Raw genomic sequence first — 17,463 nt, 5'->3', positions numbered from 1 at the left:
AGACTAGAGTTAAGGCCATTCAAGCCTAAACATACTGGCAACTTAAAGTTAAAAGCCAGGGCGGGTTATCAAACCTCGCATATTTATAAAATCAGGAAAACATACCAGTAGGATTGATTTATACTGCTGGCTTACATTGCCATACCCAGTGAGGGTAACAAATCCAATGATTTATAAGCGCATGATTCCAATGGCGCAATCCAAAATATGCTGGCAACTTAGCGTCCAAAGCCAGGGCGGGTTATCAAACCTTGCATATTCATCCAACAATTTAAAAATATACCTGGAAAATTGGCTCAAATTGCCGGCTTACATCGCCACATCCAGTGAGAGTGACAACCCAAATATTCATAAGCGCATAATCCCAATTGTCGAATCCAGAGTATACTGGCGACTTCAAGTCCATAGCCAGGGCGGTTTAACAAACCTAAAATATGCATACCATTATTGAAAGACATACATGTAGATTAATACCATGGTGATGCCGTGATAATTATAATCCGGGGCTAGTATCAACCCAGAGTCATTAAATATCATCATTTTGATTGCTCAAGGAAAAATATCCTGGCAACTTAATGTCTGCTATCAGGGCAGGTTATCAAACCCAAAGATGCTCAATGATGAGTCATATAATCAAGGCTACATGGCCTGTGGAATCAGTTCATACTGCCGGCTTACAACGCCAGATGCAGCAAGGGGTAGCATCCCAAAACTTAGAGCACATCGCTCTAAGCACATAATCATTATACCCTGGTGAATTAAAATCCACAACCAGGCCGGGTTAATAACACTCCAGATAAAGTCATACAGGAACCATAAGGCAACATGGTCCTCATTGGTTTTCAACCATTTATTGACATGTCACAAGAGACGAACCTCAAAAAATGTTCAAATCAAATATAAATCAGAAAACAAGGCTTTCACAGGCTGACAAGCCTCAAACTCAAGTGATGTTCAAGGGCCGCACGACCGCTGAGTTAAACCTTCATTCAAACCTGTAAGCCGGGCCTCACATGACCAATCGCTGTTTTAACTTTGACAAATTCAAGGTCTTTATAAGATTGACTGTCAAGAGTACGACGAGTCATTCCAGGATCACCTGGGCGGAGTGGCAGACTTACAAAGGCAGGATAACCCGGATTTTTGGTGAATACACCAGGTGTCCAAGCCTATTACAAGGGACAATCAAAGCTCTGTTTCATTAAACAAGAAGCCCCCAAGTAATTTTTCAATCCTGCGTATAAGCCGGACCAATAGGATAGTCATAGCTATGCTCAATGAGCAGGAAACCCCCAAGTAATTTTTAACAAGTCATCAAGGCAGGTTACCTATGTTTGAACTGCACATTATAGCAAGTTCTCTTTGGTAACAATTCAACTTGGGCAAAAAAAACCCAAGTTATTTGCAATCAAGGCGTACAAGCCGGATCAGTAGGGTAGTCATAGCTATGCTCAATGAGCAGGAAGCCCCCAAGTGACCAATAATGTGATAAGACAATAAGGCAGGATACCCATGTTTGAACCGCGCATCATAGCAGCAAGTTCTCTTTGGCAACCTTTAATTTTTCCTGAGAACTCAAATTTGCGAGAGATGGATTCTTTTTGAACCGAAACTCTAAACCGTATTTGGAGAGCTTCAAAGCTTTCTGAGAGACAGATTTCCATTGAGCCGGATTTTAAACAGGAATCCTTCATTTTAAGCTGGAAATTTTCTGATGGCCTTTAAATTTTTATCAATATGGCAATAGCCTCCTGAACCGGGTTATCTTCCCTTCAACGACCTGGAGTTCTTGAATTTACTCAAACCGGCCAATTCTGCCGAGTCATGTCACTGTAGCCCCTGAGTCTTAAGACGACTCGAGGAGTTGTCTTGAGATTCTCCATATTTGACCGTGATATAAACCAGTATGAGTCATTCAACAGCTCACTGATATAATAGTCCCTTTTGTAGTAGACAACTTGTCCTGCATTGAAGAACTTGCAAGCCAGAGTAATTGCTCTTTTAAAGAAAGCAATATGTAATATAAAAATATACTGGATGGATTTCACCTGATATGTCAGGCCAAAAATTATCCACCGCGGAGTTGATGATCACCACGCTGAAGCTGGAATCAATCACGGCCGAGTTGGCTGCGGGAGCAGTTAGATGTGCCGGTCGCGGCATTGTAAGCCAGCGCGGATGGGTGAGGCAATCACAGACGCGGTTAGCCGTGCGGATGAGCGAGTCAATCGCAGGCGCGATAAGCCGCGCGGACGGGCGATTCAGCCGCGTTGTGTTGATGTAGCGGGGGCGGTGATTTGCACATGTACCCGTCGAGCAGCATGGCACGGACGAGCGCTAGTGCAAAATAATGTTGGCGCATGCCCCTTTGCAACACCTTTGTAATGAATAACGGTCCTGTGAAAAAAATACTACAGACCAAAGTAATTGTTCTCAAAAAATTTAGTACATGCTGATAAAATATATAGAACAGGTAGCACCTGGTGATTTGCCAGATGAGCGCAGATGCTGGTAATGCATAATGCCTGCTTCTGGTCTTTGGGATTTAACCCAACATCTTGACTGCCATCGACCAGCTGTAAACTTAATAGTAGTACTTGCCCACTGGGACTCCTACCCCATTATTGCCAGCAGACTAGTCTTCGAATCAACATACATGTATGCACTACTCCATTATCCTCCGGCTGAACCCCTGTGACACCCCGAGACCGATGCGCCAGGTGTTTTCTAGTTATTCCCTGTTGTTGTCTTGTCATTTTGCTTGCGTGTTGCATCTTGCCATGTCATCATGTGCATTGCATCAGCATGTTTTTCAAAACTTGCATCCGTCCAGGTCTCCCCGTCCTCTCCGTTGTCCGTTCTGAGCCCAACCACACTTGCACGCGCCTGCGGCATGTCCGAAATAGTATTTTTATAAGTGACTAGAAAATGTTCTCGGAATGGGTTGAAAGTTGGCGTGCGCTCTTATTATAGTGTAGATAGACCGCCTGTCAAGTTTTATCGCATTCGGAGTCCGTTTGACGCCCGAACGGTTAACCATAGCGGCAGTATAGTCGGTCTATCGTCGGACGTTTTCGGTCTCCAAAAACAGCCATCGGGCTGCATTCCTCCTCTTTCCTCGCAGACCACCTCCTCTCTACATAGCCTACTATCCCCACCGACAACCTACCTACCCCTTCTCGCGTCCGGAGCCGTCCGATGATGATCGCACGGTCCGAAAACACCCCTCAACCCTCTCAAACCCTAATCCTGCCTATAAATGGACACCCTCCTTCCTATTTTGGCATCCCCTAGTCTCCACCTACCTGCAGCCACCAACCCTCCTCAATTTCCACGCCTGCCCGCTCCGCCGCTGCCACTTGTCGCTGCCAGCTCCTCCCCAGCCGCCGTTCTGCCACTTGGCTCCGTCTGTTTGGCCGTGGCGTCACCTGAGGAGACTCCCCGGCCTATCGGGTGCCTCCACGTCACGTCCCCGCGTTCTCCCCACGCCTCCCACCATGCAGGGCCCGCCGGAGCCCATCGCGAGCCCGTCGCGGGCCGAATCGGGCCCGACGCCGCCCTGCAGGCGACCGAGCTGCCCCGCTCCTCCCACCTCTCGCACCCTCTCGCTCGATCCCGATGGGATCAGGAGCGCTCGCCGCCGCCCTATGGATGAAGCCATCTGCCGCCGCCATCGTCGTAGATGAGTACCCGGCGACCGCCGCACCCTCCTTCCTCCTTCCCGAACTCTCTCTAACCTCTCCCTCCGTCGTTCTCTCTCGGCCAGGAACTCCATGGAGCGTCGTCGCCGATCTGCTCCCCTCGCCGGATCCGTCGACCATCGCCGGAGATGGGTCCCCCGCGCCTGGATCTGGTCTACTCTGGCCTCCGGCGCCCATCCCCAACCTCCTGAACCTGCTGCCTCCGCCTGGTTCGCGCCGCCGCCGTTGAACCCCGCCTCCCGCATCGTCTTTTGCGTACGAGGATGGAGGCACGCCCGCGTTGACCTCGCCAGCAGGCCTTCCAGCGCCAGGTGGGCCGGCCTCCACTCCAGCGCCAAGGCCCAGCGCACCGGCCTCCAGCCCAGCCTGCCTCTTCCATCAACCGCGGCCTGCCCGCACCGCGCCTCAGCCGCAGGCCAGCTGCTTCGCCGACTGGGCCTGGCCCTATGTGAGCGCCTAGTTTCAGCCCATTTCATGTTTTTTTCCCGTTCTACGAATTTGTCCATTTATCCAGAGTTTACGCCGTTTACAGAAAAGTCGCTAGACTCCATGCATATTAAAACTCACCAACCGTGGATCTTTTGTAAAAAACATTATATATGAAAAATGCTTAGAATTATGTGTAGATTAATAATATGCCACTTTCATGCATGTTAAAAATGTTTAAACTTGTTTTTTGTTCATTTTGCTCATATGCCATGTTAAAATGCTTTATTTCATAACTTAATAACTGTAGCTCCAAATTTAATAAACTTTATATGTAAATGGGGTAGAAAAATGCCTAGTTTAACATGGTGACTTTACTTTGCATGTTTAACAACTCTAAAATATGGTTTAGGACAGAACAGTACCAAACCTAATATATGCACATGAGGTTTTTCTGGACTTGTTGCTTGTTATTTCCGGCCTCATTTAAACTTGCCTAGATGTGTAGTTTACTTATGCTTCACCCCTTGCCATGCTAACAAACATTTAATGTTGTTGAGTACTTAAACGGGAGAGAACTAAATAATTGTTGTGGTGTTTCGTCAATATGCAACTCGTTGCATATTGAGCTCCACTTAATTTGTAGTATTGTTTGTGCACTTTGCCATGCCATGCCCCATTAAATCGGACATGCATCATACTTGGTTGTGCATCATGCCATGTTTATGTGGTGGTTGTTTACTATGTTGTTTACTTCTTTCCGGGTTACTTCTCGTGTTAGCTTCGGTTTCGTTCCGGAGTTGTGAGGATTCGTTCGACTACGTCCATTTGTCTTCTTCATGGACTCGTTCTTCTTCCTTGCAGGATCTCAGGCAAGATGACCATACCCTAGAAATCACTTCTATCTTTGCTTGCTAGTTGTTCACTCTATTGCTATGTCGCGATACCTACCACTTGCTATATCATGCCTCCCATATTGCCATGTCAAGCCTCTAACCCTCTTTTCCTAGCAAACCGTTGTTTGGCTATGTTACCGCTTTGCTCAGCCCCTCTTATAGCATTGCTAGTTGCAGGTGAAGATGAAGTTTGTTCCATGTTGGAACATGGATATTGTTGGGATATCATTATTATATCTTATTTACTTTAATGCACCTATATACTTGGTAAAGGGTGGAAGGCTCGGCCTTATGCCTGGTGTTTTGTTCCACTCTTGCCGCCCTAGTTTCTGTCATATCGGTGTTATGTTCCTTGAATTTGCGTTCCTTATGCGGTTGGGTGTTATGGGAACTCCTTGACAGTTCGCTTTGAATAAAACTCCTCCAGCAAGGCCCAACCTTGGTTTTACATTTGCCTCACCTAGCCTTTTTCCCTTGGGTTTCCGGAGCCCGAGGGTCATCTTTATTTTAACCCCCCAGGCCACTGCTTGTCTAAGTGTTGGTCCGAACTGAGTAGACTGCGGGGCCACCTCGGGGAAACTTGAGGTTTGGTTTTACTCGTAGGATGTCTCATCCGGTGTTGCCCTGAGAACGAGATATGTGCAGCTCCTATCGGGATGTCGGCGGATCGGGCGGTCTTGCTGGTCTTGTTTTACCATTGTCGAAATGTCTTGTAACCGGGATTCCGAGTCAGATCGGGTCTTCCCGGGAGAAAGAATATCCTTCGTTGATCATGAGAGCTTGTGATGGGCTAAGTTGGGACACCCCTGCAGGGTTTTGAACTTTCAAAAGCCGTGCCTGCGGTTATGTGGCAGATGGGAATATGTTAATATCCGATTGTTGAGAACTTGACACTTAACTTAATTAAAATGCATCAACCACGTGTGTAGCCGTGATGGTCTCTTTCCGGCGGAGTCCGGGAAGTGAACACAGCTTGTGTTATGCTTGAACACAAGTAGCTTTCAGGATCACTTCTTGATCACTTCTAGTTCACGACCGTTGCATTGCTTCTCTTCTTGCTCTTATTCGCGTATGTTAGCCACCATATATGCTTAGTGCTTGCTGCAGCTCCACCTCACTACCCCTTTTCCTACCCATAAGCTTAAATAGTCTTGATCTCGCGGGTGTGAGATTGCTGAGTCCTCGTGACTCACAGATATTTCCAAACAGTTGTAGGTGCCGATGATAGCAGTTCAGGTGACGCAACCCAGCTCAAGTGGGAGCTCGATGAAGATCTTGATCATTGTTTTGTTTCGTTTCCTCCTGTTGATCAGTAGTGGAGCCCAGTTGGGACGATCGGGGATCTAGCATTTGGGGTTGTCTTCTTTTATTTTGGTTCCATAGTCGGACCTTAATTGTATTCTGGATGATGTATGTTTAACTTGTATTTGTGTGAACTGGCGATTGTAAGCCAACTCTTTATCCCTTTCTTATTCAGTACATGGGATTGTGTGAAGATTACCCCACTTGCAACAAACCTACCATGCGGCTATGCCTCTAAGTCGTGCCCCGACACATGGGAGATATAGCCGCATTGTGGGTGTTACAAGTTGGTAATCAGAGCCTTCCCCGACTTAGGAGCCCCCTGCTTGATCGAATCGCTGACGTTGTTGAGTCTAGAACAAAATGTTTTGAGTCTTAGGATTATATATATCGGAGAGTAGGATTATTTTTACTCCTCAGTCCCTTCGTCGCTCTGGTGAGGCCTCCTGACGTAGAGTTTTGACTCTTCTCTCCTCAAATTTCACGATTTTTTTAGGATCACACGGGTATCTTGGAATCGTTCCGATGGTTTTGTGACGAGAACATTGTTCTTGGTGCCTCCTAACATTTAGGGGTTGTGGCAGTGTCCCGCGGAGTTGAGCTCCGAGGTGTTGTCGTCACAATTTTATCATTGCAGTTCTAGAATACCTGAGTTCGCCGACATTGAAAATCTCTTTTATGCAGTTGTTGGTGAGATAACCTCGATGCCACCCAGTACTGGGGTGGGAGTTCGGGAGTATTTCCATAACTCGTATAACGAATGCTTTTCGAAGGTTGAGGTATGCGATTTCCAAAGGTTTCTTGGTTATGTGTTGAAGGATGGATACAACTAGATGTAGGGATTGTTAGTTTGGGTGAGATATTATGCTTCCCCTGTATCCCCAACACCTGATTGCATAACCAGAAAGTTTCGGGAGTTTATAAGTGGGAATTCAAGTATATCGTAGATATCTTTCCAACAGACACATGATACGATATGGGATCTATCATATGTTTGTTCCGGCTTATTTCCTAAGCCAATCCTTTGTTTTTGTTTTGGTTTGTGGTATTCGATTTGCTTCGAAGTCAGATGTGGATTCCATACCTTTTCCTAAGCGGTGTTCTCATATTCCTATGTGAATACTAATCCTCCATGATAATTGAGATTGTCATGTCAATCCTTTTCAGCCAGCATGTTTCTCTTCAAGTGGATCCGATCATTTTCAACATCCACAAGATCACTTCTCGGTTTTCCCAACGTTGTTCGTTTCATTTGTCCCCAAGTTGCCTTTGTTTTCCCGCCCTCCCAACCCTTTTTCTTCAAGGACTAAGATTTCTTAATCAAGTATCCATCTTATGGATGTGAAGTCTCTTCATTCTTTTCAATCAAGGTTCTTATCCGGTGATTATCAGGAAGATCCTAAGGAAGCCTCAAGTTTGTCACTCTTCACTCGTTTTATTCTCCGTTGGTTTCAATTCAAGCTTTCTTGATCATATCCTTTTCCTTGTTTCAAATGCTTTTCCATGCCGGTGCACCTCTTAATCATCCACCTCTTGCTATTTTTGTATCCGGAGTGCTGAAGATATCTCAGAAGATTTGTGTCTCCATTATCAATCCGTTCAAGATATCTCGAGGTTGTTATCTCATTCAAGCTATTTTATTAAACCGATGCAATCTCTCTTCAAATCATTCAACGGTGTTTCTCTTGAGTGGGACCTAACCCATAGGTCTTTTCCCAGGATCTTACCTGACTCTTCTAATTTTCCGGAGTTATTTTCGAATTCCTTTCAAAGTATGACGTAAGTATGAATTGTCATTAGTAACATGTCTTTCTCCAAGATCTTTCAAATTCTTTTCATCGTTGGTTCAACCTTTATAATTTTCATTCCAGAGTACCTCAAAAATTCATGGTGGTGTTTCTCGTCATAATTCTCGAATTTTGAAGACCGAAGAAGAGTTCCCCTTAAATCCTTACTCGTTCTTCCAAAGACTCGTGGTTCTAGCTTCATGCCATCCTCTCATAATTGTTTTCGTTTGTGAGAATTCTTTTCACCCATCCGGAGCATTTCATGAGTTGTTTCCATTTCTTTCCTCCGAAGGCCATCTTTTCAAATATTTTTCATTCCAGCTTTCGTTATCCAAATCTTACCGGTGCATCGCTTAAGTATCCTCTAATCAGTTCATGATCTCTTCGTTCTCATGTATCTAAATTCTCTCAAGTATCTTCTTTCGTTTTCCAATTCTTCCCGGTGTTTCTATCTTTTCTTCGTTCATTTTCAATTCTTACGGTGGTTCATTCAAGATTTCTCTTCTTTCGTTATCATATCAATTCATTCGTCCTTTCCAATCCTACCGGTGGTTTGTCTCCCCAACACTGAACTCTCTCTCATAGGATTGGATTTGGTAGAAAGAAGATTTGAGTGGAAAGCAACTTGGGGAAGGGTAGAGATCAATATTTATGTGGTTGGAATGGAATATCTTGACCTCAACACAAGTGTAGGTGGTTCTCTCTCAGAAAATATGTATTGGAAGTGTAGGCGTGTTCTGATGGCTCTCTCCTCGAATGAAGAGTGGGTGGAGGGGTATTTATAGCCTCCACACAATATCTAACCGTTACACACAAATCACCAAACTCAGTGGGACCGAATCATGAAACTCAGTCAGACTGATTTAGTTCCAAATGTGAACGTTAGGATTCTCGGTGGGACCCACATGTCAACTCGGTGGGACCGATTTTGTTAGGGTTAGGGCATAACGTAATCTCGGTGAGACCGATTACACAAACTCGGTGAGACCGATTTTGGTAATGGACTAACAGAGAGTTGGTCAGGCAAACTCGGTGGGACCGATTCGCGCATCTCGGTTGGACCGAAGTGTTACGAAAGGGAAACAGAGAGTTTACATTGCAATCTCGGTGGGACCGATCGCTCATCTTGGTTGGACCGAAACGTAACGAAGGGAAACAGAGAGATTACAATCCAATCTCGGTGAGACCGAGATCCCTATCACTGAGACCAAAAAGATTAGGGTTTCTGGCAGTGGCTATGTCAACTGAACTCGGTGGCGCCGGATAGAAAGAACCGGTATGGCCGAGTTGGATATGTCAGCTCCAAAGTTTAACCATAATACTGACAAATTTGCCCGCTCTGCTTGTGGTTGTCCGGTGGCTCATGCGATTGTTCCGTGCCGGATCTTTCTCATCCAACACATCATGAGCTTCTTGATCCCTGAAGAAATCCCTCCAAGAACTCAACACCACCGTGCGCCTGGCCCCACGATGGGCGCCAACTATCGTGGAATGTTCACGGCAGATGTCCTTAGTGTGAGGACTTAGTCATGACGCCAACACATCTATGTAGTAGCTTGAGAGGGGTTGAGTGGGACGAGAGACGCGAGGTTTTTACCCAGGTTCGGCCCCTCACGGTGGAGGTAGAAGCTTACATCCTGCTTCATTGATATTGATGATGATGATCATGATTACAGGGTGCTCTATTTTGAGAGCTCTTGACTTGTCTGTCTATCTAGACTTGTCCAACTTGTGAATCTTGTCCCCCTTGGGGTGACCTACCCTTCCTTATATATGTTGAAGAGGTGGCTTACATGAAGAGTCATAGTAGGATTAGGATTACTCTATTACAAGTGAAGTCCTAGTCTTACTTAGTTCGTAAGGGAATATTCCTTATGCTTTCCTCTTAAGCCGGCTCACCATAATACAAGCCGGTCTTCCATGAACCGCCTTCTGGGCCTTCGGGTCTTGTCGCTCCTCTGACCTGCCTGCCGGGTCACCAATGAGTCACCTGGCTCGGCCGAGTCATCAGTGAGTGGAGAGATCCAGGCGGGTCACTTAGTGAGTCGCCAAGTCAGGGCGGGTCACCAGTGAGTCTCCATGTCCGACCGGGTCATACCGCAGGGTATATCCCCGACAGTAACCCTGGATATTTATCTGACTCGGTCATAATATCCAAAATTTCACATACCTCTACTTTCACATCCACTTGTGTATTTAGACTGAAGAAAATTGATGATTTAGGTAGACTCACCATTTGCCCTGAAGCTGCACAATAATCATCTCGAATTCTCTTCAGTGACATTGCATTTGTGGTGTTTGCTCTCATCAAGATCAACGAGTCGTCAACAAATAAGAGATGAGAAATTTTGGGTGAATCTCTACATACTTGCACCCCCATCAACCTACCATGTGTCTCCTCATTTCAATTAGTGATGATAACCCTTCCGCACAAAGAAGGAAAAGGTAAGGGGCAAGGGGTCCCCCTGTCGCAAGCTGATGTCTACTACACAACTTATTCTTGTAGACTCGTGTTGGGCCTCCAAGCATAGAGTTTTTTTAGGAAATTAGCAATTGTCCCTCGAGTGGATGACTTAAGCTTTATAAATCCGTGGGAGGCGTAGGGTGAAGATGGTCTCTCTCAAACAACCCTGCAATCAAATACAAGAAATATCTTGTTTCCCCAACACACCCAATACAATGGTAAATTGTACAGGTGCACTAGTTTGGTGAAGAGATGGTCATACAAGTGTAGTACGGATAGTAGATATAGATTTTTGTAATCTAAAAATATAAGAACAGCAAGGTAGCAAGTGACAAAACAGAGCACAAATGGCATTGCAATGCTTAGAAACGAGGCCTATGGTTCATATTTTCACTAGTGCAATCTCTCAACAGTGCTAACATGATTGAATCATATAACAATCCTTAAACATGCGACAAAGAGTAACTCCAAAGTTCTTATCAAGCGGAGAACATAAGAAAAAAATGTTGTAGGGTAGGAAACCACCTCAAAGTTATCTTTTCCGATCAATCTATTGATCCATCCCTATAAGTGTCACAAACAGCCCTAGAGTTCGTACTAAAATAACACCATATGATACGCATGAACCAACTCTAATGTGACCTAGATACTCCAATGTCACCACAAGTATCCGTGAGTTGATTATTCGATGTGCATCAAACAACTTCAGATTCATAATACTCAATCCAACAGTAAGAACTTCAAAGATTGCCCCAAAGTTTCTATCAGAGAAAGTAGGACGAAAACATGCATCCACCTCTATGCCTAGATTACCCGAATGTCACCGCGGGAATCCGCAAGTTGATTGCCAAAACATATATCAAGTGAATCAATAGAACACACCATTGTCACCAAGGGTGTCCGTAGGCAAGGCATACATCAAGTGTTCTCAAATCCAATAAAGTATTCAATCCAATAATAGCGAAACCCCAAAGGTAAAAGCTCAATTCATCACAACAAGATAGAGAGGGATAAACACCATATGATCCAACATATTAACAAAGCTCGCGGTACATCAAGATCATGTCAAATCAAGAACATGAGAGAGAGAGATAAAACACATAGCTACTGTACATACCCTCAGCCCCGAGGGTGAACTACTCCCTCCTCGTCATGGAGACCGCGGGGATGATGAAGATGGCCTCTCACTACTGCAGGATGCTGCTAACGCAACACTACAATCAGAGACCCTTTGTCGAAACTGTGTGTGATGCATTAATCGCAAACAGTGATGTAATAAAACCGTTAAAAATGATGCAAAACATTTCCGATGGTGGAGACATCAAACACGGTTCAGATTATAGTTGTGTGTCCAATGCGTGGCATACGGTTCACTCGAATGAACTATTTGCAACGAGCTTAACAACAGAAATGGGCAGCCAGATGAAGGTGTGTGCGATGTATGGCATACCGTTCACTCGGATGAACTGTTTGCGATTAGGCAACACAACAGAAGCGATTAGGTAGATCAAGGTGTGTGTGCGATTGACGACATATAGTTCACTCGGATGAACTATATGCGATTAGGCAACACAACAGAAATGGTTAGCCGGATCAAGGTGTCTGCGATTGACGGCATACACTTCACATGGATGAACTGTTTGCGATCAGCCACAACAAACATAAATAGTTAGACAGATCAAGGTGTGTGCGCTAGACGGGCACACATTCTAATTAAAAGAAGCATGTGCAATGATAATAACGAGCACACACGGTTGATGGAACAAGACATGTGCTGACATCGCCTATTGTGGTGCACCCTATGGTGCAAACGCCATGTACGCGGCCGAGAACGCGTGCCCATGTTACGCCATCCGGGAATAGTGCCACACTTTGAAACTAAAACCGTCAATAAATTTTGAGCTTGCGTCCCATCACATTCCAACTTACTACCATGCTATCTTTAATTGCAAACCTATTCACACCAATCAAAACCTAAACGGTTTCCCACTTAGGAGCGTATTAGTACTCGCTATAAATACTACCTACTCCAAGATGACTACACATTTTCCTCCTCAACTCCTCATCCACAAACACAAACAAGTCTTTAATCGTCGTTCCCTTACATCTGCCATGGCCTGCATGAGTTCTGGGTCGAGAGATTACTACTAGGGAGAGGCGAGCATGGACGCGGAAGCACGAAAGGTGTCCCGCCTCGCCGCGAAAGCAGCCAACATGTCCCGCCGCACCACAGAGGTCCTGCCACACCGTTGATGCAGTAGGCTGGTCCGACCGTGCCATAGAAACAATAGAGATGTCCCGCTGTGCCGCAAATGCAGCAAAGAGGTCCTCCTGCACCGCGGTGGCCTGGGAAAATGTCTCACGGGTAGGCGAGGACTCTCGCAGGCGCGTGCGTGCTATGCTCGATGAACTGATGGATCGGATCTCCGGCTAGATGAAGCTATAGAACGAGATGAATGCCTCGTTTGAAAATGCTACCAGCGTCATCCAAGGACTAGGGGAGGACTAGGTGAAGCTCCTCACTGAGCGTGACCTGCTGAGGGCAAAGATCGCCGGAAGGACGAAGCAACACGAGGAGACCATTGTCTTGTTGAAGAGGATGGGTGTCATCGTCAAGAAACTTATGGACAAGAATGCCATGCTCCGCATCGAGCGCAAAAGGCTGGTCGAGGAATCCCTGAATGCTCTCAAGCAGCGTATTGAGGACACGAAAGAGCTCATCGCCGCTCGCCGCAAAAACTAGTCTCCGCGGCCTGCAACAATGCATCGAGAAAGTAGAGATCAGTGAGCCAGAATGTTGTCTGCGTCTTTCTTCTTCTCTTTGCCTTGTGTATTTTGGGCATTTCCACATGTGCCTTTTTTAGTTATCTTCCTAAATATGTAAGACAATTATTATCCACTATCATCGTCCTTATATATTCATATCAGTCTTGCTATAAGTCACAATCGATGCTATATATGTCCGTCAGATCTTACATCAGTATCCGTGCAAAATTTTCTTTTCAGATTTTCTTTCTTCTTCTTAAATCTCAGTCAAGTGAGACATAGCTATGCCATAAAACAGGGGCTCGGGCGCCATTAATGGAGATGTTTGAGAGAGAGGTGGGCGGCGGATGGAGGTCAAAGGGCTCTCCTCCCGATAAGCACGCGCAGGGGTCTGATCGCACGCTTCCTGTACTCAAATAGCTACCCATGGTGCCTCCTAGCCAATAAAATAAGGGGACACGTGGAGGCATGTAAATGGTAAGTAGAACGCCCATGGTTTCAATAATACTTGTGTTTCCGATTATAACGTGACATCACTTGTTCAAAATGACTTTGTTGGTTGTTAATGTGTGCGCCTTCGCAAATCAGACAAAAAAATTACCACATCATGTTGGTGCCATTGCATGACACCATGCCAAGTTTCATGATTTTTAGGCGAGTTTTGGATTTACAGGAATTGAAAAACCAAGTTTCTCGATGTTTCCGGCCGAGCCACGATGCCCAGATGTTTGAATTCCATTCCCATTTCTTGCATGGGACCTAGAAATTCACCCAGGTACAAATAAATGGTTTTTAACCAACTTTGGCGCACTGGAGCATGTGCTTGTAGTTCAAATTTTAATTATGCGCATTAAATGCCCAGAAACTCAATTAATGTATAACAAGGCCAAACGTACCCAGAATAATTCCAAAATTTAGCACGAAACTCTTATTGGTATATGTTGCCTCTGTGAAAAAAATCAAGGTGCGAAAAGGCAGTGTATGTCATTTAGCACACGAAGGTGACATGTTATGTTGTAGGGTTAAACCCTAAGATGGATATTTTCACACTTGGAGGGGAAAAGGGATGAACGCCAGGAGCACAAAGAGGAATTCACTCCAACAATACCCAATCACACATCCACTAGAATAGAAAACACATAGATCCACAAGATTACAAGCACAATCAAAGGAAACAAGCACTAGGTAGAGTTCTTCCCACTCCTAAGAGATGAGGTCTTGATGATGGTAGTCATCTCCAAGAGGAGGTCTTGAAATCCACAAGTGGATCCTCTCCTAAGAGGCCTTGATCTCCAATGGAGTGGTATAAGGAGCAAAGCTCTCAAATATCTCACAGATGTCTTTTCTAACCCTAAACATAACCCTAGGTACGGAATATATAGGCTTGGGGCGAGGTGGATGAAGAGGAGGCCCAAAACCCGATCTCAGTCGGCCATCCTGTAGGGCCCGTGCACACGGGGTAAGTAGGTCCCGTGCCCACGGGGTGCTACAGTCGTCGCTCCCCGTGTAGCCCGTGGGCATGGGGTCTCGGGGGCCCGTGCGCATGGGGTCGCCTGGGACCTTCTATCCTGCTCCTCTGTGCTGCCCTCTTCTTCCTCAAGGCCTTGGGGGTGGTTCTTCTACTCCTTGGTGATGCTCCTTAGCTGCTTGGGAGTGTTCCTCTTCATACCTAATGATACTAGATCATTTAGATGATGTAGCAACCAAGTTCCACTTGTATCCATATGCATGTAAAGTAGGAAGGAGTTCACCTTGGTTTCCATTACGCGTGCTCGAGCTCTTGTCATGGGTCCACGTGGTGCTTGATTAGTTGGTGTAGAGTCCATGGGGATGATGTAAGGATGCTCTGCATCATCTCCCCCCTTGGGAGAGATCCTCCCGTGGATCGTGGTCTTCATCACCATGGTACTTGGCCAAGTCCTTGACATTGAAGATGTCACTTACGTTGTACTTGTCGTGTGGGAAGTCGATCTTGTAGGCGTTGTCATTATAGCGTGCTAGCACCTTGAAGGGTCAATCGGCTCGTGGTAGTAGCTTTGACTTGCGCTCATTAGGGAAGCGGTCCTTGCGAAGAGGAAGTCATACAATATCTCCTGGTTGGAACACCATTGGTGTCTTGTTAATGTTGAGCTTGGTGGCGATGCGATGTACTTGACGCTCGATTGTTGTCCTTGTATCTTCATGCATCTTCTTGAGAAAGCTTGCCCTTGCACTCGCGTCCATGTTTGCGTGTTCTTGGAACAGAAGAGGTAGGATGTCCAATGGGGACAACAGGTTGAAGCCGTAGACAACCTCAAAGGGGGACTTGCCGATAGTAGAGTGTCGTGCTCGATTGTAGGCGTACTCGGCGATGGGTAAGCACTCCTCCCACTCGTTGATGTTTTTCTTGATCAACACGCATAGGAGAGTAGATAGCGTCCGGTTGGTGACTTTTGTTTGGCCATCGGTTTCAGGATGATAGGCGGTGGAGAATAGTAGCTTGATGTGAAGCTTGGCGCATATGGTAATGGTCCTTGGCACTCCATGCAACCTCAATATTTCCCTACAAAAGAGATTGGCAACATGTGAAGCATCGTCTATCTTATTGCATGGGATGAAATGTGCCATTTTTGAGAATCGGTCCACAACAACAAATATAGAATCCTTTCCATTTTGAGTCCTAGGCAAACCAAGCAGGAAATCCATACTAATATCCTCCCATGCTTGATATGGAATTGTAAGGGGCATATGTAAACCATGAGATTGAGATTGTGACTTAGCTTTGCGGCATGTAGAGCATTTGTTGGTGAAGTGTGCCATGCCACGGAACATCTTTGGCCAAAAGTACTTGAAGGAGTGTGGCAAAGGTCTTGCCGTGCCCAAAATGTCCCATAAGTCCTCTGCCATGAGCCTCTTGCAAAAGTAACAAACAAAGCGAAGACTCGGGTATACAAAGCTTGTTAGCGCGCATAAGGTAGCCATTTTTGAGATAATAGTTCTCCCAACAAGTGTTAGCAAGACATTTGGCATAAGGAATCGCAAATGTAGGATCATGTGCATAAAGATCTTTAACATGCTCAAAGCCAATGACATTGAACTCAAGTTGAGTAACTAACATGCATATGCGGGAAAGAGCATCCGCCACTACATTTTCTTTACCCTTAATGTACCTGATAACATAAGGAAAAGATTCAATAAATTCACTCCATTTATCATGCCATTTATTCAACTTGGTTTGACCTTTAAGGTACTTTGGTGTCTCATGATCGGTATGTATGAAAAATTCATGTGGGCGAAGATAATGCTCCCAAACATGCAATATTCGCACTGAAGCATACAATTCTTTGTCAGAGATGGGATAGTTAAGTTGAGCACCGGAAAGTTTTTCACTAACGTATGCAACGGGTCGCTTTTCTTGCATTAAAACTCCACCAATTCCATGACCACTCACTTCATGAACCTCAAAAGTTTTGTTGAAATTGGGTAATGCAAGAATTGGGGCATGCGTAATCAAGGATTTGAGCTCATCAAATGTGGTAGATTGAGATGGACCCCAAACAAAGGGTGCATTCTTCTTAATCAAAGCATGCAACAATGCAGCAATAGTGCTAAAGTCTTTCACAAAGCAACGATAAAAACCCGCAAGACCAAGGAAACTATGCACTTGTTGCAAATTAGTGGGTTGGGGACACATTTTAATTGCTTCAATTTTAGACTCATCAGCATGAACACCCTTGGAAGACACAACAAAGCCCAAGAAAACAATCTTGTCAACACCAACAATGCATTTTTCCATATTGGCATAAAGACGCTCTTTTCTAAGAGTTTGCAAAACGACCCTAAGATGATTTACATGCTCTTTGAGGGATTTAACACGAGAATATCGTCAAAGTAGACCACAACAAACACACCAATGTAAGGACGAAGCTCACAATGCATAACACGCATGAAAGTACCGGGTGCTTCTGATAAACCCATAGGCTTAACTAACCACTCATACAAATCAAATTTGTTTTGAAAGCGGTTTTCCATTCATCACCTTCTTGTATGTGGATTTGATAATAACCACTTTTAAGATCAATTTTTGAGAAAATAGTGGCGCTACTAAGCTCATCTAGCATATCATCAAGGCGTGGAATGGG

This window comes from Triticum urartu, chromosome 1A, assembly GCF_056163025.1.
Source record: "Triticum urartu cultivar PI428250 chromosome 1A, HENAU_Tu73, whole genome shotgun sequence".
NCBI lineage: Eukaryota > Viridiplantae > Streptophyta > Magnoliopsida > Poales > Poaceae > Triticum > Triticum urartu.
Note: the sequence above shows the minus strand (reverse complement) of the source record.